We start from the raw sequence: 27371 nt of genomic DNA, 5'->3' as shown, positions 1-27371 counted from the left end.
GAAGGAAGGAAGGAAGGAAGGAAGGGAGGAAAGGAAGGGAGGAAGGAAGGAAGGAAGGGAGGGAGGGAGGGAGGGAGGGAGAGAGGGAGGAAAGGAAGGAAGGAAGGAAGGAAGGGAGGGAGGGAGGAGAGGAAGGAAGGAAGGAAGGAAGGAAGGTAAAAAGAGAGAGAGGGAAGGAGGAAGGAAGGAAGGGAAAGAGAGAGGGAGGGAGGGAAGGAGGGAAGAAAGGAAGGAAGTAATGGAGGAAGAAAACCTCTCCAATTTCTTATTGCCTTAAAATGAGTCCCTCCCATATAGATATGAAGAATTATTTGAAGGGGATTAAATGAAATTCAGTAATTGACTCATCAAAAGTGCTAATGAATTTTAGAATTCCATCTCTATTGAAAATTCATATTAAACTAATGTCTTTTATTCACTTGGTGAATCTGTAACACCTAAAGACAAGAACAGAAAAAAATTTCAAGATTTCTCGAGAATGTTACAGGGTACACCTGCAAATCCAGCACAGTGGAGGGTGAATCAGAAGGACTGCCATGAATTCGAAATCTGCCTGGACAGTGTGGCAAGGCGCAGTTCAGCCAGGGCTCCCTGCTGAGAGGCTGCTTGTGTGTTTACACCTCTGTAGAACAGATAAAAGCAAATGCATCAGGTATCACAAGATTCAAACCCCAACTCAAAAGCACCTATGATTGATTTCTGAATATTTACAACAACCTTCATATTAACCTCAGGGAACCCCACAGATAGCCCATTTCATTCAGCCTTCATCTGAGTAAGACACTGGAGACAGGGTGACTGTGGAGACATGTGGCATGCTGGTAGAGACATGGTGCATGCTGGTGGAGACATGGTGCATGCTGATGGAGACATGGTACATACTGGTGGAGACAGGGTCCATGCTGGTGGAGACAGGATGCATGCTGGTGGAGACATGATGCATGCTAGTGGAGACAGGGTGCATACAGGTGGAGACAGGGTACATGCTGATGGAGACATGTGGTGTGTTGGTAGAGACAGAATACATGCTGGTGGAGACAGGGTAGATGCTGATGGAGACAGGGTGCTGGTGGAGACAGAGTGGATGCTGGTAGATACATGGTACGTGCTGGTAGAGACAGAATACATGCTGGTGGAGACAGGGTGGATGCAGGTGGAGACATGATGCTGATGGAGACAGGGTTCTGGTTGTGGCATCCATGGACTTTTGCCCCAGAGTCAGTTCAGATTTAGTAATGTCTGTAAGGAATTCTGAGCTCTCGGAGCACCCATGTTTCTGTGACATCACAGAGTCCTCTATAACAGACTCTTCTAGATTTTTAGGAACGGGCCATTTGGGTGAGTGCCTGCCAGTTTAGTGATGGGAGGGAGTTCAGATGTCAGAGTTACTTAATCCCTTGGAGACATCCAAGCAAAGGATGCCTGCCCTGGAGCCAAAGAACAGTCATGATAACGAAGCTCCACTTACACCTCACTGGCAAATCCTGTCTCCCTGAGATGTATAAAATGCCTTTGAGGTTGCTATTGCAGAAGAGGGACTGGATTCAAAGTAGAGGTAATATAGTTAAAAGGCCTTGAAGGAATGCCTGCTTTATTTTCTTAGGAAAAGCAATTAAATGACAAATGTGAGTTCCATAGAAATGATGTAACCTCTCCTCTCTACCTATAGAGCACGAGTGATCTAACATTGGTGGCTCATGGATGGTGCCCAACTTTTACGTTTGCCAGTGAGGCGTAACTGAGAAACCTGCATTGACCTAGTTTTTAAACAATGTGGGCATTTAAGTACAGTTTTATTCCTTTAACTACTGGTCTAATAATACAGTCATGTTTTCAGCATTTCTGTGTGCCAGGCATGGCTAGATGCTTGGGAATTAATTATCAGAGTAGGTCTCAGAGCCAAATACTTTCATCATCATACTGTGACATTCTAGCCAGTGTGGCCTGTTTTTCCAGCTTCACAGAAATAATTGGCCAAGTCTCATTTATTTTCTAAATGAGTCTCTTTAACACTCAGGTACAAGGATGCGCTCTTTAAATCAACTGACCTTCCATTCCACTGCCTTATTTCCATCCCTCAGTTCTGTCATGCTCTAGGATTCCTAGGGCATACTGGTGTTGGGAAGGCTTTTTCCACCTCTCACAGGTCAAGCAGAAAGAGGAAACTGGCCAGCTAGCCCTGGATCAGCCCTGTCTTGGCTCCAGCACTCCTTGTGTTTCTACTATGAAGCACAGGTTCTACTTGGTCCCGTGCGTAAGCATCAGATTCATGGCTCCACTCTTGATGACACAGATGTCCGTTCATCCTGTTGTTTTATCTCATGCTTGCTTAAAAGGACTCTGTCCATACTCCCATAGCTCTCTACTGTTCTTTGTGCTCTGATATCATGGAAACAAAGCTAGGTAGTTTATTTAGAGATATTTTCACTCTGAAAGGCCTGCTAGAATCAGCTTTTCTTAGAAGGCCAACTGTTGATTCTGACTCACCATCAGGGACTCACCATTCCATTTTTGGAATTGACTTCTTATATAGATTAGGTCTTTCTGGGAGAACCTAGCCAGGGTATCCCATGATGTTTAGCTCATTTTCCTAACTTAAGTCTTGGTGAGAGAAGACTGCTTACCCTCACATTTATTTGTTTATAAAACCAATATTTATTATACATTTTCTATGTGCAAGTACTTTTCCAAGCAGGAAACAAGATGGAGTGTCCTCATTGACACACATGTTTCAAAGAAATATACAAAGACATAAAAATACGAAGATACAGAATGCTAGATGTTCATAAATGCTACAGAGAATGGTAAAACAAGTGTTGGGGGAAGGAAGAAGACATGCATGGTCACTGCTGTTATAAATCGGGAGGTCAGGGCAAAACTCACCGAGAAAAGGCTGCTTGAAGGAACTGAGTCAGCACTGCAGCTCTGATGGAAGGTAGGCGGCACAGAGAAAGAAAGTCTCTGGTGTGAAGGCATTTCCTGCACCCTGGGAAGAATGATGATGAGGCTGGGTGGTGGGCAAGGAGGAATGCATGTGTCCATGTGCTAGAATCAGCTTTTCTTAGAAGGCCAAATGTTGATCCTGACTCACCAGCAGGGACTCACCATTCCATTTTGGTAATTGACTTCTCACATTGAGCTATAGCGAACCATAGGCAGAGTGGTTATAGAGCTAGTGGAGAGAGGAATGCGGGGCTGTATCGCACGAGAAGGATCTTGTGTGTTACTCAAAGTGAACTAGAGAACTCCTGAAGGATTCTGAGCATAGAAAGGCTCATTTTTCCACTGGGACTTATGGGATTTTGGTAAAAATGGGCTGCAAGAGGGTTTGGGGATAACATCATTGATCTGTGTTCATTCTTCTTGGCTATCTCCTGAAATTCCATTATAATGATAGTACACAAGACAATAACTATAGGAGTTGGAGAAATGGCTCTGTGGTTTAGAGCACTTACTACTCTTGCAGAGGACTCAGATTTTTTTGTCCCTGCACACACATGGAATTACAGCATCGTCTTCTTCTGACCTTTACAAACATCACACAACATTTTTCTCACACACACACCACACACATGCAAACAAAACACCTCCTCACATCACATAGAATGAAATAAATAATTTTCTAAAAAAATCAATTATAGCCAATTATGGTCAGGCAGGCTGGTGCATTGTTGTATCCCTAGTAGTTGGGGTACTGAAGACAAGGCTTGTCAAAAATTAAAAGTCAGTGTGGGCTGTAGAGTGAAATCAAGGTTTGCCTGGAGTGTGTAGTAGGATCTTTATCTAAAAGAAAAGTTATAAAAGATGTGTGTGGGGTAGAGAGACAATTTCAGCAGTGATGATATATCTATGTGTGTGTACATGATACATATATTCATACATATATTTATACCTACTAAAATATAGATGTATATAAGCTAAACATATATTTATACAATTTAAAAATGAAAATCACATAGAAATGTGCTCCCAAGAACTGTTCATAGCTCTAAACAAATGGCCTGTGCTTTCATTTTTCATTGACTTTCATTTGGAGGAAAGGTAGTAAATCATATTTTTTGAAAACAAATATAGGCAAGAACTTACAATTTAGTACTTGACATTTTGCAACTGAGCATTCTGAAAAGCAAGAAGGGAACCAGGAATCCTGTGCACTGCAGAGAATCCCAGAGGGTTCAGCAGTTGGAGGGATCTGTAAGTTGGAAGTTATAGCACAGATGAGGTTAAGAACAGGTATTGAGGAAAGAAAGACACGACATAGACCACACAGATGCCTGAATCTCTGCCTTTCACCCAGGAAAACTATGAGCAGTGTTCACATCAGAAATCAACCCGAAGACTTGAGATTCCATTAGTGACACTGAGCCAGGGAGTGAGTGTGCCATCACCTTCCCCCTGCCCAGTGTCCCCACGGCTACAACCATGTATACCTTCTCAGGCAGACACTAAGAAAAGTGCTGATAGAGACTGATGACCTAAAAACCCCTGACAAAGAAGCTGGCCTACTGTCAGTCCCAAGGGGACAAAATGGTCCTTCAATCCTGCTTATGCTCAGTCAGTCATGCTATATTGGGAGGAGCAAAGCAGACCAGGGCATCGTCAACACTTCCCGACCACTGAGGAGAACAGACAAGGGCGGAGATGTGAGCACCTTAGTTCAGGGGAAGGGAAGCTGCTTTGAAGCCTGTCCTTGGCTTTCCTTGATAATGAACCGTAATGTGCAGGCTGAAATAAATCCTTCTGGCCCAAAGTTGCTTTTGGTCATGGTGTTTATCACATCAGAAAGCAAAATCAGGCCACCTGGATCTTCACACTTCTGCTTTTAGAATCAGGATGCTTCTCTGCTCTTATGGCTGCCAGAGTTTCTCACCAAACTGTTCCTTCCTTCAGGAGGACCCATCATAATTAAAGCTTTAGAATTGCCTCCCCCATCCCAGTCTCCTCCCTTTCTTGTCTTGTCTCCTCTCTTCTTTTGAGTTTACTTCTTGCTATTCTTTGGGTTATCTGGTCTCTGTCCTCAACTTTAAACATCTTGATGATTGTACCATCTTTAGAGCTTCATCATGTTGCAGTCTCAGATACGAAGGCACACATACTCACTATCTGGATGATAGGACATCACCTACAGACATTGACAGAAGTGTGCACAATTCTTCTGCACCACAGCTGAGAGGGCTCCCTCAGGCTGGCTTACCATGGGGAAGGAAGGAAGAGTCAAAGTAATGGGGGCAAGGAGGCGAAGGAATGTAGCTTCTAAGCCATGACAAGACATGCATATGCCTGTGATTTCCCAGGGGACTCCATGAGTACATATGCCTTGGTTTATATAGAAGGATCTCTTTCCTGATGATAAAGATCTTGCCTGGTATCTATGCTGGCTGAGACACTCTCAGATATTAATATGCGTCTATGATGGGTATGGATGGTGCTCCTCAAATAAGATATTTTTTTAGGTGCTCAGCCTGACAGAGAGAAAGAAAGAGACAGAAAGACAGACAGACAGAGAGACAGAGAGAGACAGAGAGGAAGAAAGAGACAGAAAGACAGAGACAGAGAGACAGAGACAGACAGAGACAGAGAGAAAGAAGGAGACACAAAGACACACACACACACACACACACACACAGAGAGAGAGAGAGAGAGAGAGAGAGAGAGGGTTTCCTGTTCACTTGGATATCTCTATAATATACATTTCCTAGTTGCATTATGACAGTGCCAGAAAAGACAATCCAGGGACGTTTATCCAGGCTCCAGAGTCAGAGCCTGCACTCCTTAGCATAAAGCACAGCACTCAGCTAAGGCCCCAGCCTCGTCACAGAAGGTGTGGTTAGTGCTTTTGCTCCGTGGAGCTTTGCCAGCCTCTTTAGCTAAGCCAACTCAGTCTTGGACATTGATGCTGAGTAGTTTCCTCTGGGCCACACAGAAGGGCTGCACCTGAGAGCTTGGGTCAGCTGCTCTCAGAAATGACTGTCACTCTAGAACTGTAAAACAGCTAATGACATACTGCTGTCCCATATGCTGCCCAAGTCATGTGGCTTTAATGATTTCTCCTGGGATGAGCTCAAAGTCTCAGTGATTCCCAGAAAACTTGGAATGAGACTGTGACTTAATTTTCACCCAGACAGGGTGTGATTGGATCCCTGGCAGAGCTTACAGCTGTAGCCTATCTGCATTGGAGTGATGATGTGCTCAGCTGTTGCTATGGTGACCTTCAAAACTCAAAGGGTGTGGGAATTTAGAGATTCCCATGGGAGCACTGCAGTTCCTTACACCAGGCCCCTGTAACCTGTCACTCACAGGCTTTCAAATAGAAGTTGGACCAAGCAAGATTCGTAAAAATCTAGTTCTTTGGTATCTACATGCAACAGAGAAATGGCATTTGATGGAGGAATTATTTTCCTATGCATATGAATGTGTGTGCATGTGCGTGCAAGTGCTTGTGCTTGCATGTGTATGTTCTAAGCATCTGCAAAGGTAGGACAGGACCTGTGTGTTAATTTTTTTTTTTTAGTTCCTAAAATTACAGCAGTTTTCTTGATCTCTAGTTAGTCATAGGATACCCACATTTTCTTCACTTCTCATTATGCTTTTACTATTAGTCCTTTGCAATAGTCCCAATCTTAGTAACAGTTTAACTGGTTTGTCTACCACGAACTATTGAGTTTCTTCGCTGTGTTTATCATTTATGTTTGTTTCTCATATATAAAAATGTGGAAAGAGAAGAAACAGTGATAGCTAAATTTTGTAATTTAATCATTGAAAAACCTCTCAGCATGGGCCAGTGACATGGCTCAGTGGGGAGAGACATTCCATAAAGGCTTGATGGCATGAGTTTGATTCCTAGATTCCACAAAGTGGCAGGGGAGAGCCTACTCAGTTTGAGAGCTGTCCTCTGATCTCCTCACGTGCACTATGGCATATCCACGCATGTGCACACAAAATTAAGTAATTAATTGGACGAAAGGAACTTTTGTGCCTGTACACAGAAGCACACCCCTCAAGCATCATAAAGAGTTCTACTCAGGGCCTAATACTCTAGTGAGTGACTGAGGAAGAACTGGAAGAGGAGGCATCTACCTGTGGCTTCTTCTGATATCAAATGAATTTTATTTTCTTACCAAGAGTGAAGACTTCTTGTCTTCAAGGTGAGGGTGGCATGTTGAAGACGAGGCAAACTTTTGAGCTGTGCTTGAGGAAAAAGCTGTTTGTGTGAGATGATCCCTGGGAGAAGAGCCCACAAGAGAGAAGAAAGAGACATAAATTAAGTACTTGCCATCTATTGGGTGTTCTACTTAGCATCTTACTTACTCAAAGGTGTTGCTGCCATTAGATAAATTAGGGAACAAATTCACAGGAGATTATTCAATTCGCTCAACTCTTCATAGCAATGTGGCAAGAGAATAAAGGATCTGGAATTCCACTCTTTGTCTGCAGGATGCCATAACTTTTAGTCTGAGTTTTAATCAGCACCTCCAGGCTTTTTAAGTCACCGATGCATTACAGATAACAAAGATAATACAATTTATATTATCTTCTCTGCATGTAATCTTATTTACACTTTAGCATTTCTCTAGAGTATGATGGTATATGATATAATAGCACTATTAATAATTTAAATATCTTTTTGAAAGCCCTTAGGAAATAAAATGTAGGAAAAACCCATGCTCATAAATTGGCTAATAGAAACTATCTTCTCAGTTAATGTCCATCTTCACAGATGACTCTAGCTTGTGTCAAGCTGACAAAAGTCTAACCAGGGAAGCATCACAACATGGTCTCATTTAAGAGTCCATAATTTTATCCTAATTTGAAAAATATGAAGTTTGTATAGGCTAGACATTGTCATCAGTTTAATATTTAATAATTTTAATATATTTATATTGAATATTTCATAGTAATATCTATGGTCTGTTTTGGTTGATTAAGAAGAAGCCAGACTCAAAGAGTGAGTGATGTATCATCCATTTTTTAAAAGTCTAATATTTCTCCATCTCCTTAGAGTATACCATATGAAGTTTTCTTTTAAAATATTCAGGACCTGTGACCATTATCCTGAAATAGAGTCAGACATTAAGATAGGCAATTGTCTTGCTTATTTTCTACTGTTATGATAAAATATCATGACTAAAAGCAATTTGGAAAGGAAAATGATCTACTTCATTTTATATTTCCAGAAGAAGTCGAGGCAGTTGCTGAAGGCAGAAACCTTGAGGTAGGGACTGAAGCAGAAACCATGGAAGAATGCTACTTTCTGGCTTGCTCCCCGTGGCTTGCTCAGCCTGATATTTTGTATATCCTAGGGTCACCAGCTCAGGGGTAGCACCTGCCACAGTATTCTGAGTCTTTCTGTTTTAATAAATAATCAAGGAAATGGCTCTATATTTGTCTACAGGACAATATCCATGGGGCCATTTTCTCAATTGAGAGTCCTCTCTTCCCAGACGACCCTTGTTTAAGACAAGTTGTCAAAAAACTAATAAGCACAGCAAAATGCATCAGCATTCACTTCAGAGTACAGGGTTCTCTCCTAATTTGAAAAATATGAAATTTTTCCAGCCAGGAAATTTCAGCTAAAGAGAATCGTTACATTATATGTCTATGATCTGTTTCAGTTGAATTAACATTAATGAGCTGAAAATCCAAAGCCATTAAAAAAGTGCCTGGCAGACTACAAGAAGGGCTACGTTTGAATGATACTGAGCAGACAGTTTCTAGAGGGATCTCATGGGCTATTAAGCTCTTATATGATTAACTGCCTCAAACAGGTAGTCAGCATTGGATACTCTGGGAACAGAATAGAATTTCTACTTGGTTACATAGAGGTAGCAGGTCTTATGTATATTGATCGTTTTGGAAAAGACTAAACAGCAGGATGTGACTATTCTAGTTTCATTGCTCTGTAGATAGATGACATTTCAGCTCCTGTTTGTAGGCTGGTGTTTTTACCCACATACTCAGAAAGCAAGCCAGGAGATAGACTGATGCTGGCCTTTCCCTGACTGTATTTTGATTCAACCTCCTTAGATACTTCCTTTCTAGAGCTGGGGTATTCCCTTTCTGTCATTTTGATAGGATCTGAGAGTATCCCCAAGGGTTCATTTTTCAGAAGTTTCCTCTACACCACAGAAGGTCTAGAGCTCTAGGGTAAGTTATTCTTATTAGAGTGGGTTGTTAGAAAGTGGTGCCATCCCACATTAGCTAGCTCTCCATGTGACCATCTATTTTCTGTCACTGTATGATTCAGACAGGGGGTCCTCACTGGAGATTGAGTGGATGGAGCCATTCAATCTTGGACTTTTAAACTTTGACCTACATATACCTTTTTTTTCATTATAACATTTGCAGCTTCAAATATTTTATATCAGCAACAAAATAGGCTAATGCCACCCCTGGGCACACCTTAGCTCTACTTGATGAGCCACAAAGGGATGCTTTCCTGGCCTACAGCAGGTCTTGAGGAAGAGCTCATGTTTCTAACTGAGCACATGACCTGATATAGCTGTGGCATATCAATTTTTTGTCACTATGATAAAACACCATGGCCAAGGTTACTTGTGGAAGAAGGAGTTCACTGTGGCTTATGGCTCCAGAAGGTTAGAATCACAATGGCTGAGAAACACAGCATCATGTAGAAGACGTGACATCAGGAGCAGGAAGCTGAGCGATCACATCCTTACTGCCAATCAGGAAGCTGAAAGAGTTAAGTAGAAGTGGCCTGGAGCTTTTCATCTTAAATCTGCTCTTGTTAGTGTATTTCTCCAAAAAGGTGACACCATTAAATCTCCACAAACAGTACCACCAGCTGGGGACCAAGAGTTCAAATACCCAAGACTATTTGCTCATTCAAACTGCCCCACATGGGATGAACACTTGGATTTCATTTCATGACATAGTGTGCTATGCTGGAGACTTTTAGCTACAGTAGACCAACCCCCTCCAATAACAGTTAATAATAAAATTAATAATTATAATTAATAATATCAATCTTACAATTATTAATTATTCACTGAATTATTCACATTGATGCCAATATCTTTCCAGTAGGCAGTGTGTGTTGCATCTGGGGTAGCCCAATGGTTCTAAAATAGCCCTCTGGCTTGGTTGTGTTAGCTCTTTACCACATAATGAGACTCTCCCATATCCATTCTGTTCCCTCCTTCTTCCATCTCAGTGTCTAAATTGAAAAACTTTCATGGCTTCTTCCTTGTCCTCTTTCATAAATATCTGCTCCTTCCCCCAACCTTCCAAAAAAGCTCTAGCCTTTTCTGTTTATTTCAGTGTTTGCCCCTTGGCGATCCCATACTGGTATTCCCTTATAGATAAAACATTATACCTACACTGACTAGAATTCATTTTCACTTCTTCTGCTTGATGCGAGTGTTACTGTTACTGATCAATTACAGCCATTACCTAAGTGCAGTGCTCCCTCCATATGAATAAGACTCATTAAGTTAATCATGGATTTATCCTCACTTCCCAATATCATCCAGTCCAGATGATATCCCTGCTTCCATAAATCCACCTCCAAAGTCTCCTAATACAAACTCAAATCCAGGAAGTCCTCTCTAACACTCTCCTATTGAGACAGCCTCCCATCCAGTTCTCCAATAGTGTGACACAGAGAATGCTTGTCTTGGCTATGGAGGTAATAAGACAACTTTGTTTAGCTTCAGTGTGGTTTTGGTGACCTTTGCTAGAAGACATTGACGGCATTATTCTAGCATCTAATTTGCCAGAGATTCCTGAGCCCCCTGTATTGACTCCACTTATTGACTTGTTTATTTATTACACAGTTTTGAGCAGTTGTTTTACACTGGAGACTCCTAGACAATGGGATGTGAGAACAACTATCTGCTCTTGGCCATGAAAGTGCTGTGTAGAGACTTATGTCTTTCCTCGTGACATGATGTCAAGTATGGTGCTCCCTGTTCTACTTAGGTAGTCACCGACTCTTCCACTAGCTGTCCAAGTAATAATAATTATTTACTTCTACAGATGAGAACACTCAGACTAGAAAAAAGTTGAATAAGCTCAACTAGAAAATGTGTGTGAAGAAGGGAAAGATTTGCAAAGCTCCCTGCAGTCATGTTGTGCACAAAATCACCTCTAATGCTACAAATAACATTGGTCTTCTATCTCAGCTGTATTAACAAGCCAGCTTTGTTTAAAAGAAGATTTATATATGAGAAGGACTGTAAAGTCTTGTGCTGTAATGTTAATTATTCACTATCATTAGTCATATTTATATAGAGTTAGTCACTGCATTAATATAATTAGTATCTAATGTACGTTAATTGTTGTATTAGTAGCTTGTATCGTTACAACAATACATCACAGCTGGAGTGGCCTAAACAATAGAGAGTTATTTTCTTAAGAATTCTGGACCCTAGAATATCCACGATTAAGGTACAAGAGGGTCATTATTTAACTATGGCCATCTTCTTGGCTTACAGACTCTGGTGTCTCTTCATGTGAAAATAACGACCTGCATCATAAGGGCCCCACTTTTGTGTCCTCATCTGATCCCAATCATATTCTAAAAATGTATCTCTGAGAGCCATCACAGTGGGGTCAGGGTACAACACGAAGTTTTGCAGAATGAACATTCAGTGTATAAATCTACTATGTGTAGTCTCATTCATGGTGGATCTCCTGAGATCCTAGAGTGTGCCTGACAGGTGCTCTAAGGCCTTTTTTCTGTTTTATTTTTTGTTTTTGTTTTTGTTTTTTGTTTTTGTTTTGTTTCTTTCATTTAATCCAAAGCTTCTGCCTAAGCTCCAGAGCTCCAAAGGCTGCCTGGCTTGCTGTGGACCCATCCTGAAGACATAACAGTCCTATAGCCAAGGATGGTGATAAGAGTGCTGAGCAGGGGAGGGTGGCCTCGTGTCTAACTCAGTTCCACTTTACTAATCCAATCAGGGAGATTCTAAGAACACATAGAATGAAAAGGTGAGGAAAAGACAGAATGTTGGGCCTCTCAAATCTTCCTACAAATAATGTGATATTCCAGTCAAACCACATTCCTTTTAAAGCCTGTAGCTCCTGGTTGGAAATCTCTCAAAATAAGCCATGTCACTGCACTGATATCTTTGAATTAGCTAAGCACAGAAGATAACACTTACAATACACACAGAAGTAAATAATAACAGAATGATCACTTTGTGTACCTGGCCCATCTTGACACCTGGAACATAGGCAGCGTGTTCTCACTGCTCCTGGAAAACTTCTGTGTGGTGATCTACACTCTATCTTCTTCTCAGAGGTAGCTGCTCACGAAATTTGGAGGCATTTTAAAAATACTTTTTTCTTATCTTTGCAGATGTTTATTTCATGTATCTGTACACTAACATCTTATATTTCTAGTTAAGTAAGCAAGATCTATAAGGAGCACATGTGCTCCATTTCATAATGCTACCAAAGTATTTATAAGAGTCATAGATACCTCATTTCAGAATTTTTCTTTTTTTTTTTTTTTTTTTTTTTTTTTTTTTTTTTTTTTCTTTTTTTTTTTTCCATTTTTTATTAGGTATTTAGCTCATTTACATTTCCAATGCTATACCAAAAGTCCCCCTTACCCACCCACCCCCAGAATTTTTCTTTCTTGTTTCAATTAAATATAAATTAGAAGAGAAAGAAGGAGAGCAATAGCAATGCTTTGTGGTTTTAATTGAAACTTTTCTTTTAATTTTTGAGATGTAGGCTCATTAGCCCAGCTACTTTTGATATAGCTAAGAATGGCTTTGAATCCTTCACCCTTCTGCCTTCCACTCTCAAGAGCTGGAATTCCACATGCATGCCACTTACCGATTCATCTTCTTTACGTGTTTTTGTTGGCATGTATTAATTGTGCATAACAATGGGTTTATGACATTTTCATATATGTGTATAGTCAATGTATTTGGATGCCATTCATTTGCCTCTTACCCTCTCCTGTCCCTGTTACCTCTCCTTCCTCTCCCCAGCCATCCCCCTTTGGCTTCCATGTCCTTGTATGGTAACGTGAGTTCCATTTGGGTTGTCTACAGGAGCATGGGTATCTAAGAAAAGTGTTTCTGCAGCCCCATCAGCCATTACCTGTAAACCCCAGTGAGCAGCGAGCCCATCACATGTCCATGCCAGAGTGTTGATATACCCAGCTCATGCAGCTCTTGTCCAGGCAGTCACAGCTGCTTCACATTCAAGAATGCAGCAGTCATGTCACATCTGGAACTCAAGGTTCTGTACCATTCTCCATCTGCCTCTGGCTCTTACATTCTTTCAGCCCCTTCTCCCACTATGTTCCCTGAGCCTTGGAGGAGTTGATATAAACATCCCACATATGACTGGTCATTTAATAGTCATGTATTTTCAGTACTGTGCCTAGTTATGGGCCTCTGCAGTCATTGATGATCACTGTGATAAGACCTGTTTGACCAAAGATGTCAAAGGGACTATTCTCTGGATATAAACATATTTGCATTTAGGTTTAAACATCATTTAGAAGGCAATTTGACAGGCACATCATGTCCACTCAGCAAAACAACTGCCGTAGCTTTCCCACTGAGGTCTATCACTTCCCAAGCCATGGGCTTTTGACCAGCTTGATAGTACTCAAAATTATTTCCCTCTATGGAGTGAGCATCAAACCCAATTAGAAGGTAAAAGCTTGCTATGATTGACCCAGTGGGCTCATCCTGCCCAGACAATTGGTTCTATACATGCTGTTGATGCCTGCTTAGCACCTCATGGCATGCTGAGGGTGAACCAGCAGAAAAAACACCCCCCAGCTTTGTTCTACCGTGATTTCTCTTTGGCCCACAGTCAAACAATTCACGTCTGGCTCTGCAGTTGTAATTTTCTACCTTATGAATACATGAGATACATGTGGGTGAGCTATGGAAATACAGAAGAGGGGAGAGGTAATGGGTGAAGCAGGAGCCAGACAGTTCCTCAACTCTATGCCTATGAGATGAGACTAAACTGACCAATCAGAAAACCCTACCCCCACCACAGTGATAGGTTTGGGGTGAACCTGTGACCAAAGTCAGATCAGTAAGAGTCAGGCTGTGGCCAGAAGTGTTGGAAAAGACATAGAACTTCCACTGGAAGGCCTTCACTCTTTACTGTTTAAACTTTTCATAAAAATTCAAAATAATTTAAATTAAATGAATTGACTGTCTTCATTTTACAACTCAAGGATATATCAACCAGAAGACACACTCTTTTTTTTTAAAGTAAAATATATGCATTTATTAGATGCATCATTGCCCTTTACTTAGTCCAATATATCTTAGAAATTATCCCCATGTACAATCAAAACATGATTCTTGCCATTTTTGTCGTAACCAGAAGACACACCCTTATACAACAGCAGGGGAGCCAGTCGCTCTCAGGCAGGAGCTTCACACAGACAATGTACTCACTAAGCATTCCACCCCTTAACACAAAGGATGAAGCGTAGCTGTTTAAAGAGTTTAGTTCAAAGTAGTGTGTGCTCTCGCTAGAATAGGCTTTTATGAGTGATGTCATCCCACGTGCTTAGCTAGTTCTATTTTTACATTTATTCATGTGCTGTATGAGGTGCTGTTCTTACTCTGAAGCTAGCTGTTGTTGGGAACGGTTCATTCAGAAGTTCCTTTTTTTTCTCCAGGAAACTTCTATCTCAAACCCTGAAGGTTTCTCCAAATAGGTGAATTCTTCCATTGTCTCCCCTTTCAGTTTCCTATTCTCCTCCCTCTCCCTCTCCCTCTACCTCTCCCTCTCCCTCCCCCTCTCCCTCTCCCTCTCCCTCCCCCTCTCCCTCTCCCTCCCCCTCTTCCTCTCATCCCCCTCCCCCTCCCCTTATCCCCCTCCCCCTCCTGCTCTCCCTCTGTGTACATGTGTATGAATATGAGTGTGTTTGTTGATATCGGGTGTGTTCTTTGACCCTTCTCTCTTAGTTTATTGAGACAGTTTCTCACTGAGCCTAGAACTCTCTAATTTGGCTACATGGAGTGTCCAGAAATCCCTAGGGATCCTCCCATCTCATCCTTCCCTGTGCTGAGGTAACAGGTGTGGTCTTCCACACCCAGCTTTTTGGTGGGCACCGGGGAATCAAACCTAGGTTCTTATGTTTGCACAGCAAGCAGCTTAGTGTCTGAACCATGCTCCTAACAGATCCTTCTCCTTTCTTATTTTTTAAAAAAATTAATGGAGAGATACTTTTCTATCTTTGATTTTTCCCTTTTAAGTAGGCAATAGGACTCCCCAACAATGGGCAAAGAGACACTTTGTTGGTGGTGGTCTTCTTATATCAGCCAGGCACAGAGCAGATGTCAGTCTTCTGTTCTCCTAGCTTGATGCCTGGCTTTGTTGCCAAAGCTGTTTTATGTCTAGGACTCATAAAAATCAAATCAAATCAAACCAAACCAAACCAAACCAAACCAAACCAAACCAAACCAAACCAAACCAAACCAAACCAAACCAAACAAATTCAGGCAGCACAGAGCAGAAGGAGGAAGAGAGACAAAGACCTGTGGACTGCCATGCCCCCCTCAGACCTGCACTCCATTGCATGGCACAGGATGCAGGCCACAGACACCTGCTTGCTGACACTCCACACAGCATGGATGGAGGATGCTGTTCAGGTGCCCACTGGTCACTTGAACAGCCTGCAACTGGAGCTGCCACAGTCTGTGACTATGTGGTGCTCAGATGGGAGAGAAAGAATAGTAGAACAGCTTGAGCATTATAAAGAGAGATGGAACTGGAGCCTCTAGTGTGGAAAGGAGGAGCCTGTTGTGAATTGACAGCCGTGCCATATGGGGCCATGGTGAAGTCCTAGCCTGAGCTGCTGCTGAGGGCCATTTATCAGTCTGTGGCAACATAGTGACAGGGGTTGGTGTCGATGTCTGTAGCTCATATTACCACTAGAGAACATGTGGATGTCCCTAGTCAGGGAAGCTGCCAGTAACAACATTGATATCCAGGGGATGTACAGAGCTGACCCTTCCCTTTCCTGGATGTACCACTCTGGAGAGCTGGCCTTATCTCTCTCTGCTGGCAGCACTCAGGAGAGCAGCCCCTGTACCTCTCCTGGACAGCACAGTAGTGCTGGCCCTGGTTGAGGTTTCCGGGTGAGCCAGCCTTGAGGATGAGAGGGAGGGTGGGCCTGCCCCATCACTCATCTGCTAGGAGGTAGCATGGGTATGGGGCACGATGACCTTCCCCACTCCCCCTTGCCACCTGCAGGGAAGAGCTAGCCTTGTCCTCTCACTGGCTACAGCACTAAGGAGAGCGGGGCTCTGCATGTTACTTGGGCAGTGTAGTGGAGCTGGCCCTGATGGCAAAGGCATTCTTGAGCCAGCCCCGAGGATGGGAGATTAGGAGAGCAGACCCTGCTTCATGTTGATGGCAGTATTGGATGGCCTAGCCAGAGCAGTGTGGGAGAGCTTGCCCTGGTGGTGCAGATAAGGGAGAGCAGGTGGGCTGACCAACTCTGCTACCACACAGACCCAGATCCAAGGCTCTGAGATGGACCACCCCCAATTCTGTGAAAGGTTGGGACATGTGAAAGGGCCAGCCCTGCTGACCCAAAGCTGCAGAATCTCCATGACACAGGAAAACAAGATACCTGGGAGGAGTCCCAGTGAAGATCCAATATTGATGGTGTCATAGAAGCCAGAGACCTTGAACCAGACCAGTGACTCATTGCAATGAATATTTGCAAGTGACAATGTGTGGACAGAGGAATATGCTGTGGGACACACTGTGACATACTAAAGCTTTCACAATGGGATGGATTCTACACTTTGTAGTAGTAGTAGTAGTAGTAGTAGTAGTAGTAGTAGTTGTTGTTGTTGTTGTTGTTGTTGTTGTGTTTTGTTTTGGGAGGGGAGGTTGCAAGGGCAGAGAGCAAATATGAGGGGAAGGGGAGATGAGCTGGACTAGAGTATATGATGTGAAACTTACAAAGAGTCAATAAAACATTTAAACAAGACAAACAAGCAGGCATTGTGCTGTGACAGTGGTGGTATAGTTTGTATCTTGATAATCTTTGTCTTGCCCTCTACTTCTTTTCTACCAGAAAGTGGGTAGTTTCCTTTGCTGTGTGCTCCAAGCAAGATATGCTTCCACAGAAGCACCTATGGATTTGAATTTCTGGAGCCATGAGCCAACACCAATCTATCTTCTGTTTAAGTTTTCCCAGGCCTTTTGTCATAGTGACTGAAACTATGCAGCACCAGGTCATGACAAAAATGGCAGAATCAGCTGTCCCCACATCAGTAGTCATGGGAATCTGACATTAAAAGCTGCAGGCATCCACAGTCAGAATTTCTTTAACTTAAGGGGGAAATGTTATCCAATTTACTCTAATGAATAAATTCCCCCAACCAAAGTCTGTTCTGACTCAACTGGGTATCACTGCCTTGTGAAACTGTGTCCCTGTTGGGAACAAAAAAAGGGGGGGGCAGGGGAAGGCCTTGGGGAAGTGGGGGGGAGGGAAAGATATGGCCCATGTCTGGCCAGAGTGCCTGTGCTCTGGGCAGGTGGATGCAGGTGTGGGGGGGCTGCTGGATGCTTTCCGCTCAGCCCTGGGTGGGCATCTGACACACTGGACAAGGGGTGGAGAAGGGGCAGCCCCAGACCTCGGGGCCCCAGGGCCACACTTTTCCTTAGTATCTATAGTCCCAGAATCAGAATTCTGATTCTCAACCAGGAAGAAGAATAGACAACATAAACTAAGATGAGAAAGGTTTACAGGAGAATACAGAAACAAGATGGAAGATTCCATGTTGGGAGGATCTTCATTACATTGTGACTCCAACACAGGAAGACTATCACTATGTCACTCTTATACCAGGAGAAAATATGACACGATGATGTTGCTGTAAAAATAATCTTACTTTTATACTGTCTGCCTGGGAAAGGGGTGGGAAGTCTTTGTTCCTGGCTGTGGTGAATGGGGCAGAGGAACCCCGAGTAGGTGAATGTGAAGTCCTCAGCAAATGTGTACTTTGATATGAGCACAGCCTGTTGAGGACTCCAAGACCAATCATTCCATGGAAGATTGACAAAATTTATCCAAAGGAGCATGCTCAGAAGGACTGGGGAGTTTTCTTCTGGAGTCTGAGTGTTTATGAACTATTGACCATTGTGTGAAATGACTAGCAACTGGGGCTTCCTCCTCCAGGATGCTCACAGTCTGAGACTGCTCACCTTTAGACATCCATTAAGAGGAGCTAATCCCTTCCCTTGTGCTTCATCCAATAAACATGTTCCAGGTTGTGACAGCAGTGTTAGAGAAACCCACCTGGTCCTAGAGCCACCATATATGTGTCTGTGTGTCTATTTTCTTCATTCTCTCATGGATCCTAGCCAGGGTTCCTGGCCCTGCCTCATGTGTTGTGGCAGTGCATGCAGTTGGAGGACCAGACAAGCGTACTTGCATTGCCATATGCTTAGCATACTCATTCCTCAGCTCCATTCCATGTCTATTGAGGCAGCAGCACTGAGATCATGGCTATGCATTTTTAAATACATGGCCCAGAGAGATCCCAAGCACAATAAGATATGAGAGTTGAGGCCATGCACTCTTCTTCCACCCATCCTCCCAATTTGTGGTGTAATTGGTGAGAAGTGAAGTATTGCTGAAAACATCCACGGTACACACAGTTGATCAACAGTGATGCTTGTTTTTTCAGTGTGTTTTCACTGAACAGGCTAAAGGGCAAAATGGAGCGGTGGTTGAACATCCCCAAGGGCATGATCTCATCTGACACTGACTGAAAAATTGCCAGTTTCAGAAATTTATTAGGCTCATGAATATGGAAAGGTAAGTATAAATAAGATAGGATGAAGGTTTTGATTAGAAAAATCAATATCAGCCCTGAGTCTGTGATACATAGAAAAGGTAATTATAGTCATAATTACATGATCAAATTCAGCTATAGTCTTTATTAAAACTGAACCCTGATGAACACTGGTTTCAGTATAAGATTTTTTTGTATATATGCCTTTAATATTAGCATTCAGGAGGCAAAGGTGCAGTTCTCATGTTGAGAAGGCATGCCACAGTCTGCATGCATATTTCTAAGACACAAAATATTGTCAGTATGTAAGCATTATTATTTTTTAATTGAAGATAGTTATCATAATACAATATATTCCAATCATGGTTTCCCCTCCCTTATCTCCTCCCACATCCCCACTATCACTTTCCACCCTTCCAATACTATGCCTTCTCCCTATTCAGAAAATAGACAAATCAAAAGGCAAAAAAACAAACAAAGAAAAACCAAGAAAGAGCAGGAGGAGTGCAATTATAGGTAGAGACAAACACATAGAAATGCAAAGTTGGAAACCATAGTATACAAGCCAAACACCAATAAGGTTAAAAAAAAATGTCCAAACAAAGCAATATAACTAAAAACAAAATAAAACAACAGCAACAACAAACTCCAAAAATACTTTGAGTTGTGTCTTAGTTAGGATTTTATTGCTGTGAAGAGATAGCATGACCAAGGCAACTCTTATAAAGGCAAAAAGATAAAGGAGAGTGCTCACAGGAGATTACTGAGACTTTTCTGAGCTCATTGTAAATTTCTAGTAATTTAGATGCTAACAGTGACTGCTTGTGGTCCTGTCTACAGATAAAGCAGAGAGAAGTCTAGCTGAAGGATCAATGGTCGGGTATGCCTTCACCCCACCAACCATACTGTGGAAGGATGTCTGCTGTTCTCATGTCAACTGTGCACATCAGGAAGAATGGATTGCATCCAAGAGATTCCCCTGGATGGCTAAGGGGCTCCCTTAAAGAGAAGACACTGGAGATATAGCCAGTTCTGTGTATGTTGATGATGAGATAGAATAGAGAGATATACCCTTTCTAGTGTAAGGGAACTTCAAGGTAATCACCCTTACAATGGAAGGTTTCTGAAAAATCAGTTAATATCCCCAAACAGAAGGAAAGCTGGTTTGAAGGTTTATAAGGCTCTGGAAAGTCAGATTTTCATATGACCAATCAATTTCCTTCCTCTCCACCCTGCATCCCTGTCTTCCCAAACAGCAACTGACTGTAGGGAAAGAAAACAATGAGGAAAAGAGACAAAGCTGACAGTAGAGCCACCTATCACCTTCTACCTTGTCCTTTAAGTGGGATCTGGCCAGGCAAAGGGAAGTCTCTTCTGTAAGTGAGGACTGGGCGATCTGTTTATGAATTGATGCTACATCACAACTCTAAGGAATCACCAGGCCTGACTACAATGGTATCTAGCACACCGTGGATGCCTAGGTCATATGTGAAAAATAAGAACGAGTCTACTCTAAAGTCAAAACTATGGACTCTAGAAGTCTTTCAAACACTTCGGAAGGAGGTGGTTTCATAGCAGCTGACCTAGCTCTCTGTCATTCTTCTAGAGAAGACATATCTCCCTAGAAGAATGGGCTTGTTCCCTGTGGATGTCAAGTATAGATAAGTCCTAGTCTGTTTTTCCAATTAACCATATTATGGAGGGGCATTCAGTGTAGCAAAGGAGAAGGATATTGAGTTGTATACTTTCTATGAATATTTGTCATGTTCCTAAGAGACAAAGCCACACCCTACTATCCATCTATATTCAGGAAGTGCTAACCGAGGGCCTACACATGCTGAGGGGACACAGAGAGCGGATGAGAATGAAGTGGTACTAGTTCGCGTTCTCCAGAGAAATAGCCAATAAGAAGACAGGCACGTACATGTATATGGAGAGGCACGGAGCAGGAGAGAAAAGGGATATAAGGAATTTGCTCATGTGATTATAGAGGCCGAGAAGCCCCCATCCTACCATCTGTTAACTGGAGATCTAGGAGAGCTAAGTCACAATGTCTGAAAGCCTGAGAACTAAGAGACTTGGTGCTGCACCTTTACGTTCATGTCCCAGCTCAAAGGTTGGTAGATAGCAAATCCCTTTGCTTGCTTTTTTTAAATATGAATTTTCAAGATTTTATTTATTTGCTTGGTGTGTGTGTGTGTGTGTGTGTGTGTGTGTGTGTGTGTGTGTGTGTGTGTCTGTGTGTCTGTGTGTGTGTCTGTGTATGCTGGGAACATAACCAGACAACATAACCCCAACATAACCCCATAGCCTTGAATTTGTGGCAATCCTCTTGTTTTAGTTTTCAGATGGCTGGGGTTACAGGTATGAACTGCCATGCCCTGCTGTTACCTGAATTTTAGAAAGTGCTCAGTTCCAGGAGTTGACTGACTACTACTGACAAAGGCATTGAGGCTGCCCACTAAAGCCTGGATGGCAGTCTCCAGTCTCCACAACCATCTCTTCGCTTGCTTTTTGACCTGTTCAGGCCTCCAATATATTTGGGTTGGCTGAGGCCCATATGTATTGGGGACAATATTCTCCCAATTCAAGTGCTGTGCTAATCTATAAATGTCTCATAGTTACACTCAGAATAATACCTAACTGAATATCTGGGCACACTATGGCCCTGTTGAATTGACATGAACATTTAAACATCATTTAGATTAAGGGAAAATGATTTAAGAAAGATAATTGCCTAAATAAAGAGCAACAGGGGATTACAGTCTCCTGAGAGTCTCCCCATAAGCCTTTCTTAGTTGTGATTGGTCAAATTCTCCCCATGTGGCATCCTCTGTCATTCTCATCATGGACAACATGCTTATCCCTGCACTGTATCCCCTTATTTGGGCAGTGAACCATTTCAGCAAAACATCTTTATATGGCTCTCTGCATCAAAGAAAACTGCAGTTTTGAAACTATGCACTGCATGTAGAATCAAGTGACTGTCAACTTGTCAGAAGCAGAGAGTGCCACAGGAGCAAATGGTTCAGTTTCTCTCTCTCTCTCTCTCTCTCTCTCTCTCTCTCTCTCTCTCTCTCTCTCTCTCTCTCTCTCTCATGGTTGATATCCTTCTATTTATGATCATTACAAAAGCTTTGACTTATTTTTCTGCTCTCCAATTACGTAGTACATTCCGAGAACAGAGACTGGTTTCACTATCTGCCTAGAGCCTTGAACTATGTCCCAGTGCATAGTGGATACTCCTCTCTAGATTATATTTGTGTATAAAGAAGGGGCTCCAAAAGAGAGGGCTGAGGACTCTGATCTCCGCAGGTTACACACATGCATTTTGCTGGAAGAATCAGGAAAGTGGAGGTGAAGAACCCAGGGTGTGTCATGATCTTGCCAGTGAAATACACCGAGATACATCTTGACCCTGTTTCAGAAAATCTTCCATCACTACTTCAGGCTCTTTATGAATTTTGTTTCTTGCTATATAATTTGAAATCTCGCTGACCTTCAGGCACAGGAGCCTGGTAATGAATTCAACTCATCTTTGAACAGATGGTGATAAAAGAAATCCTGCAGGTCGGGAAAGAAGGGCATTAACTGGGCAATTAACCTTAGTCTGCATGTTATGTGACCCTGGCCCAAGAACAGAAAACGCCTGAACCGAGAAGAGGGTTTATGATCAGTGGGAAGTGGGCGGAATCTCAAAAGCCATGGCAAAGATGAGGGACATTAAAAAGGCTAAAGGGGCGGGTACTGATGGATAGACCCACAGTGAGGAAGTGACCGGGGCAGAACCCTGCAGGGGCAGGCAGGGCAGAGAAAGAAATGTTCTTTACTCGTTCAATTGTTTTTCATTTTTATTCTTTCCATTTTTATTTTCTCCTCCTCCTTCCCTCTTTCCTCTTCTTATGCTTTTGCCCGTTCCTTTTCCTTTATCCCATTGGTCTTTTCCAGTTTCAACATTTTGTTTGTCATCCATCATGCTCAGACATATGATCACCTCTCCCTGGACTTCTTCCCATACCTCTAGCTAAGAAAGCAACCCTGGGGTGGCGACAGTTCAGGAGAGATGCAGCGAAGGCAGCTGGTCAGATCTGATGCTCCCTTCACACTCCCGTTTCCACCAGCAAGTGTGAAAATAGAGTCACCGATCCTTCCTCAACTCTTCACCATGGTTTTGACCTTGTCATGACCAGTTATTTTCTGGCTTATCTCCACTAATCTTGGGAGCCTCAGCACCAGCCCTGAGTTCATATCACACCACCAAAGTCTTTGACCTGGAAGAGCTTTAACTTCCTAAGCCTCCTGCTTCCACTGGGCAGCACTGGTACCCGGAGAATCCTGTGTCCCTTGTCTACTCCATCCTGTGAGTATTATATCATATATACAGATACACAGAGTATCAATGATCTATATGATGCGTTTTGCATTGTTCACAATGGTGATGATATAAATAGGTTCTCAGGCCTCATGTCCATAACATGACTAAGAGAGAGAGAAACCACAGAAACAAATGAAATCAATATAGCCACCCTCTTGATACATTAGAGCCGGACATCATCAGGGAGCAGGACTAAAGGAAAGTCACAGGCTACATCCTCAGAGATTTTCCATGTTGGGAATGCACTCATCCACTCACCCAGTTCTTCTTTTGTAGAATAAATGATATCGTAAAGGATATATGAATCTCAGACATGTGGTGTGCTATCCATTCTTCCAGGAGCCAGGGATATATTGACAAACAATAGATAAACTTCTCTATTTTTTTTTTTTTTTTGAGACAGGGTTTCTCTGTATAGCCCTGGCTGTCCTGGAATGCACTTTATAGACCAGGCTGGCCTCAAACTCAGAAATCCACCTGCCTCTGCCTCCCAAGTGCTAGAATTAAAGGCGTGCGCCACCACCGCCTGGCTAAACTTCTCTACTCTTGCAAGCTCATTTATAAATAGATTACATACTACAATAAAAGGCTATGAAAAGCATGGACAAATAAAAAATTAAAAGGGAATAGTAATGTTGAGGCAAAGGAAGTAATGTAGTGCCAAGGAGGCTCAGCAAAGAGGACAAAGGGAAGGAGGATGGAGATAGCAAGGGGATAGAAAAGGATCTCACAGACAGAAGGGATGCTTGACTCAGAGGTCCTACTGTGGGAGCAGGCCTGGAGCGTATGACTCAGAGGTCCTACTGTGGGAGCAGGCCTGGAGCGTATGGCTGAACTGCAGCAAAGCCTTGGAAATGAGGTTGAGATGAGGTCTGGGAAAGAGAATACACACACACACACTCACACACACACACTCACTCACACACTCACACACACACTCACACACACTCACACACACACTCATACACACTCACACACACACACTCACACACACACACACACTCACAGAGAGAGAGAGAGAGAGAGAGAGAGAGAGAGAGAGAGAGAGAGAGAGAGAGAGAGAGAGAGAGAATATAAGAGTAATGAGGAGGGAGGAGGAAGATGAGAAGAAGAGAGGGGGAAACAAAGGAGTGACAAGGTCTAATTTAAAACAAAGCAACCACTGAGCTATCCTGAGTTGGCATTGGTCTGGAGGGGCAGGGAAAGAAGTTGGGAATCCCATCAGGAGCCAATTGCAATAATCCAGGCAAGAGATAATGATGACTTGGATCAAACTGGTACAGACCAAAAAGATGTGGAGTGATGGATCTGGATGGATCTGCATGTCTACTGTAGGATGATCCAGGTACCTTGGTGCATCCTGGAGGATAAATTCTTATGTGAAGTTAGCATTTCTTAAGTGCTTTCTAAGTGCTGCTCTCTTGTTTAAACACATCCTGTGCATTCACACATTTTCCTTCTGGAGCCACCACAGTCACGATTCTCCACTATGCATGGTAAGGGACTGAAGCAGAAAGGTGATACTAGATTATCAGAGTGGGCATTGCCAGCGGAGATGCTTAGACCTAGGCTGATGTGGTGGCATTGAGCACGGAGGAGGAAATCAGGCTGAGAAGAGGAGGATGGGTAGAGGGGACTCCTTCCATCTTTGGTTGCCTTACAGTTTTCATTCTGAGAAGTGCATCTCAAAAACTTCCCTAAGCTGCGCATGCAGCGTGATTCTATTCCTGGATATGAGCATACTTGAAGACTCTTTCTATGTAAAGACAGGGGAGATGCTCATTGCTGACATATACCATTTTGATTCATAACAGAGAGTATTTCAGATGTTAATAAGGAGCTGACTGAGAATAAGAGCATCGTGGAAGTATATAAACCAAGAGAGTTAAGAGGAGAATTTTTATAATAATCTTTAAAGTTTTTATACTGTCTCTAAAGGAGGGAATAACTGCTCTCTCATTCCTTAGATGACAGGAAATGGCAATGTGTATGTCTAGATTGGCACCCAGGAATTTATTAATGAAATATCAATATTTTAGTATGCTAGGTTATTGATTGGATCAGCCATAAAGCAACTTTTTTTTTTTTTTTGCATCAGCCTGGCCTAAGTTCAATCCCCAGGACTGACTTGACAAGGAGAGAGCCTACTCCTGAAAGTTGTCCTCTGACCTACATACATATGCCATATCATGTGAGCACCCACATGCAGACACACATACTTGTGCAGACAATGTGAGAATATTTGAAGGTCATCTATTCATTCTAGGAAATCTGCTGGCTTGCTCATTTTAATGGTTTGTCATAAGAGAGGGATACAACACCTAAAAATTATTAAGTCTTATAAATCTTATTTGTTATCATGGCTGCAAATCTCCTTCAGAAATAGCTTTGCGGTCTAGATGAGATTTCAGTCTCAAGATTCATCTTCCTAGGCACCAATTCTAGTTTAAAAGAACCCCGCTCCAAGCTCCTTTTTGTGTGAACAGTTGCTCCATGTAAATGCTATCTGATGTTTATATCATTATACCAAATAGTTTTGTGCCTTTAGGCACCCACCTAAGCATATATTCTAGATAATCTACAATTTTTTTAGTGCTGTGTGAAAATTTAACAATTTACATTAAAATAACAAAGACAGAAAGAGATAGACAGAGAGAGAGAAAGAGAGAGAGAGAGAGAGAGAGAGAGAGAGAGAGAGAGAGAGAGAGAGAGAGAGAGAGAGAGAGAAAGGGAGTTGACAGTGATGTTGAAGGTGACAGTGGCTTTCCTTTGATAGGTCACAGAGTACAGAACTTATGAGATCATATCATTCATTTGAGAGCAATGGTGCAAGAAATATGATAAATGCATTTAGAATTTGTTTTTACTTTCTATGGGAAAAAAATGAGTATATAAATATTACGGGCCATGAACCCAAAGTACTATAGTTAGCTACAATCTGAGTGTGCCTGGAATGTGGGGAGATTCTCAGCTGCTTGTGTGTTAATTAATTCATTTAAATTGTATTTAATGTGTAATATTAGAGCAGATGGGTGGTTTGCTTTTTGCTTCTTTTTGTTTTGTCTTGTTTTGAAACCATCTGGTCACTTCAAAACTGTACTGAAGAAAAACAAATCTTACTATGTTGTATTAGCATTTGGTTGAGAAAAGGCTGTTTGGGGTCACTGATTTTTTTGAATGTTGGGATCTCTTGGATAGGGAGATGAAATGATTTGAATTTCCTTTGCAGTATACATTATTTACATATCCAGTACCAAGAACTTACTATGTTCCTCAGAAATGTATCCTGTTATTAGCCTGTCAGAGCATTCCCCCTTTTTAACAGTGAATCCAAAATTCACCTGGCTCTAACCCTTAGGTACTCACTGCCTTTGGGACTGACAGTTATCAATATTATCCATTTTCCATGTGGTAGATCTTCAAGTATTTGAGACCATCTATCATGCCAGCCACCTTATTCCTCCTTTCTTGCCCATGTCTCCTCTATTGAAAGCTAGACACCTAAAGGGTGTTTCAGGGAGAAGTCTCTCAGGCCTGATTAGCAATGTATCATTTACAAGATATCTGTTCTTCTCTTTGTAGATCATTAAAAATAAACCCGCTCCACTGCAGTCCCTTGATGCTGATTTCAGTAGACCTATCAGCCTATGTGTCTCTTGGCCCCCGGTGGCTTGGTACACAATCAGGATGAAATGCTAGCCCTCCAATTCATCAAAGTCGTGGAGAAGTCTCAAGACCTCCACACTGATCTTGGGTGTCCAAGTCTTTTCAGGTGCTTTCCCCGCCCACTTTGTTTTCCTTGGTGGAAAAATTGACATATCAATAAAATAAAAAGTCTGACCTCATCCCACCCCTCGCCCCACTGCTCCTCAGTCTGTTTCTGGAAAAGTCATTGGATTTGAAGGATACTAGGAGAGATTAGAGCTTGAATGTAGCATAGCTCTGCAACCTCCTGCACAATGTTGAGCTTCTCTGTCCTGGTTGTCTCCAGTGTGAGTGTGAACTGAGTTTTACAAGAGAACAGTGTTCACAATAGACTGGGTGTGGGTTTCAAAAGTTGCTGGATAGAAAGTGGGAGAGAGTGACTCCGGGTCCATGTTTGCATCAGCAGATACCCAGCTCTTTTTTTTTTTTTTTCCATTTTTTATTAGGTATTTAACTCATTTACATTTCCAATGCTATACCAAAAGTCCCCCATATCCACCCACCCCCACTCCCCTGCCCAC

General features: G+C 42.4%; 1 long non-coding RNA gene and 1 other non-coding gene across 3 annotated transcripts; both read left to right on the top strand.

The window, feature by feature from the left end:
* Window positions 1-1348: 1348 nt before the first annotated feature.
* Window positions 1349-26926, top strand: Gm42110. Of its 2 annotated transcripts, none has more exons than XR_880420.1 (5): window positions 1349-1555; window positions 19611-19806; window positions 20761-20886; window positions 22795-23130; window positions 26728-26926. It is a non-coding gene; the product is annotated as a predicted gene, 42110 (long non-coding RNA). The 2 variants fall into 2 exon arrangements; XR_001785044.1 differs by having other exon boundaries at window positions 20581-20886.
* Window positions 15221-15363, top strand: LOC115490279. Its single transcript, XR_003956082.1, has one exon. It is a non-coding gene; the product is annotated as a small nucleolar RNA SNORA48 (small nucleolar RNA).
* Window positions 26927-27371: the final 445 nt, after the last annotated feature.

Source organism: Mus musculus, chromosome 5 (genome assembly GCF_000001635.26).
Source record: "Mus musculus strain C57BL/6J chromosome 5, GRCm38.p6 C57BL/6J".
In the NCBI taxonomy this organism is placed as follows: Eukaryota; Metazoa; Chordata; class Mammalia; order Rodentia; family Muridae; genus Mus; species Mus musculus.
The sequence above is the reverse complement of the archived record's forward strand: the minus strand, read 5'-3'. Positions and strand labels throughout refer to the sequence as shown.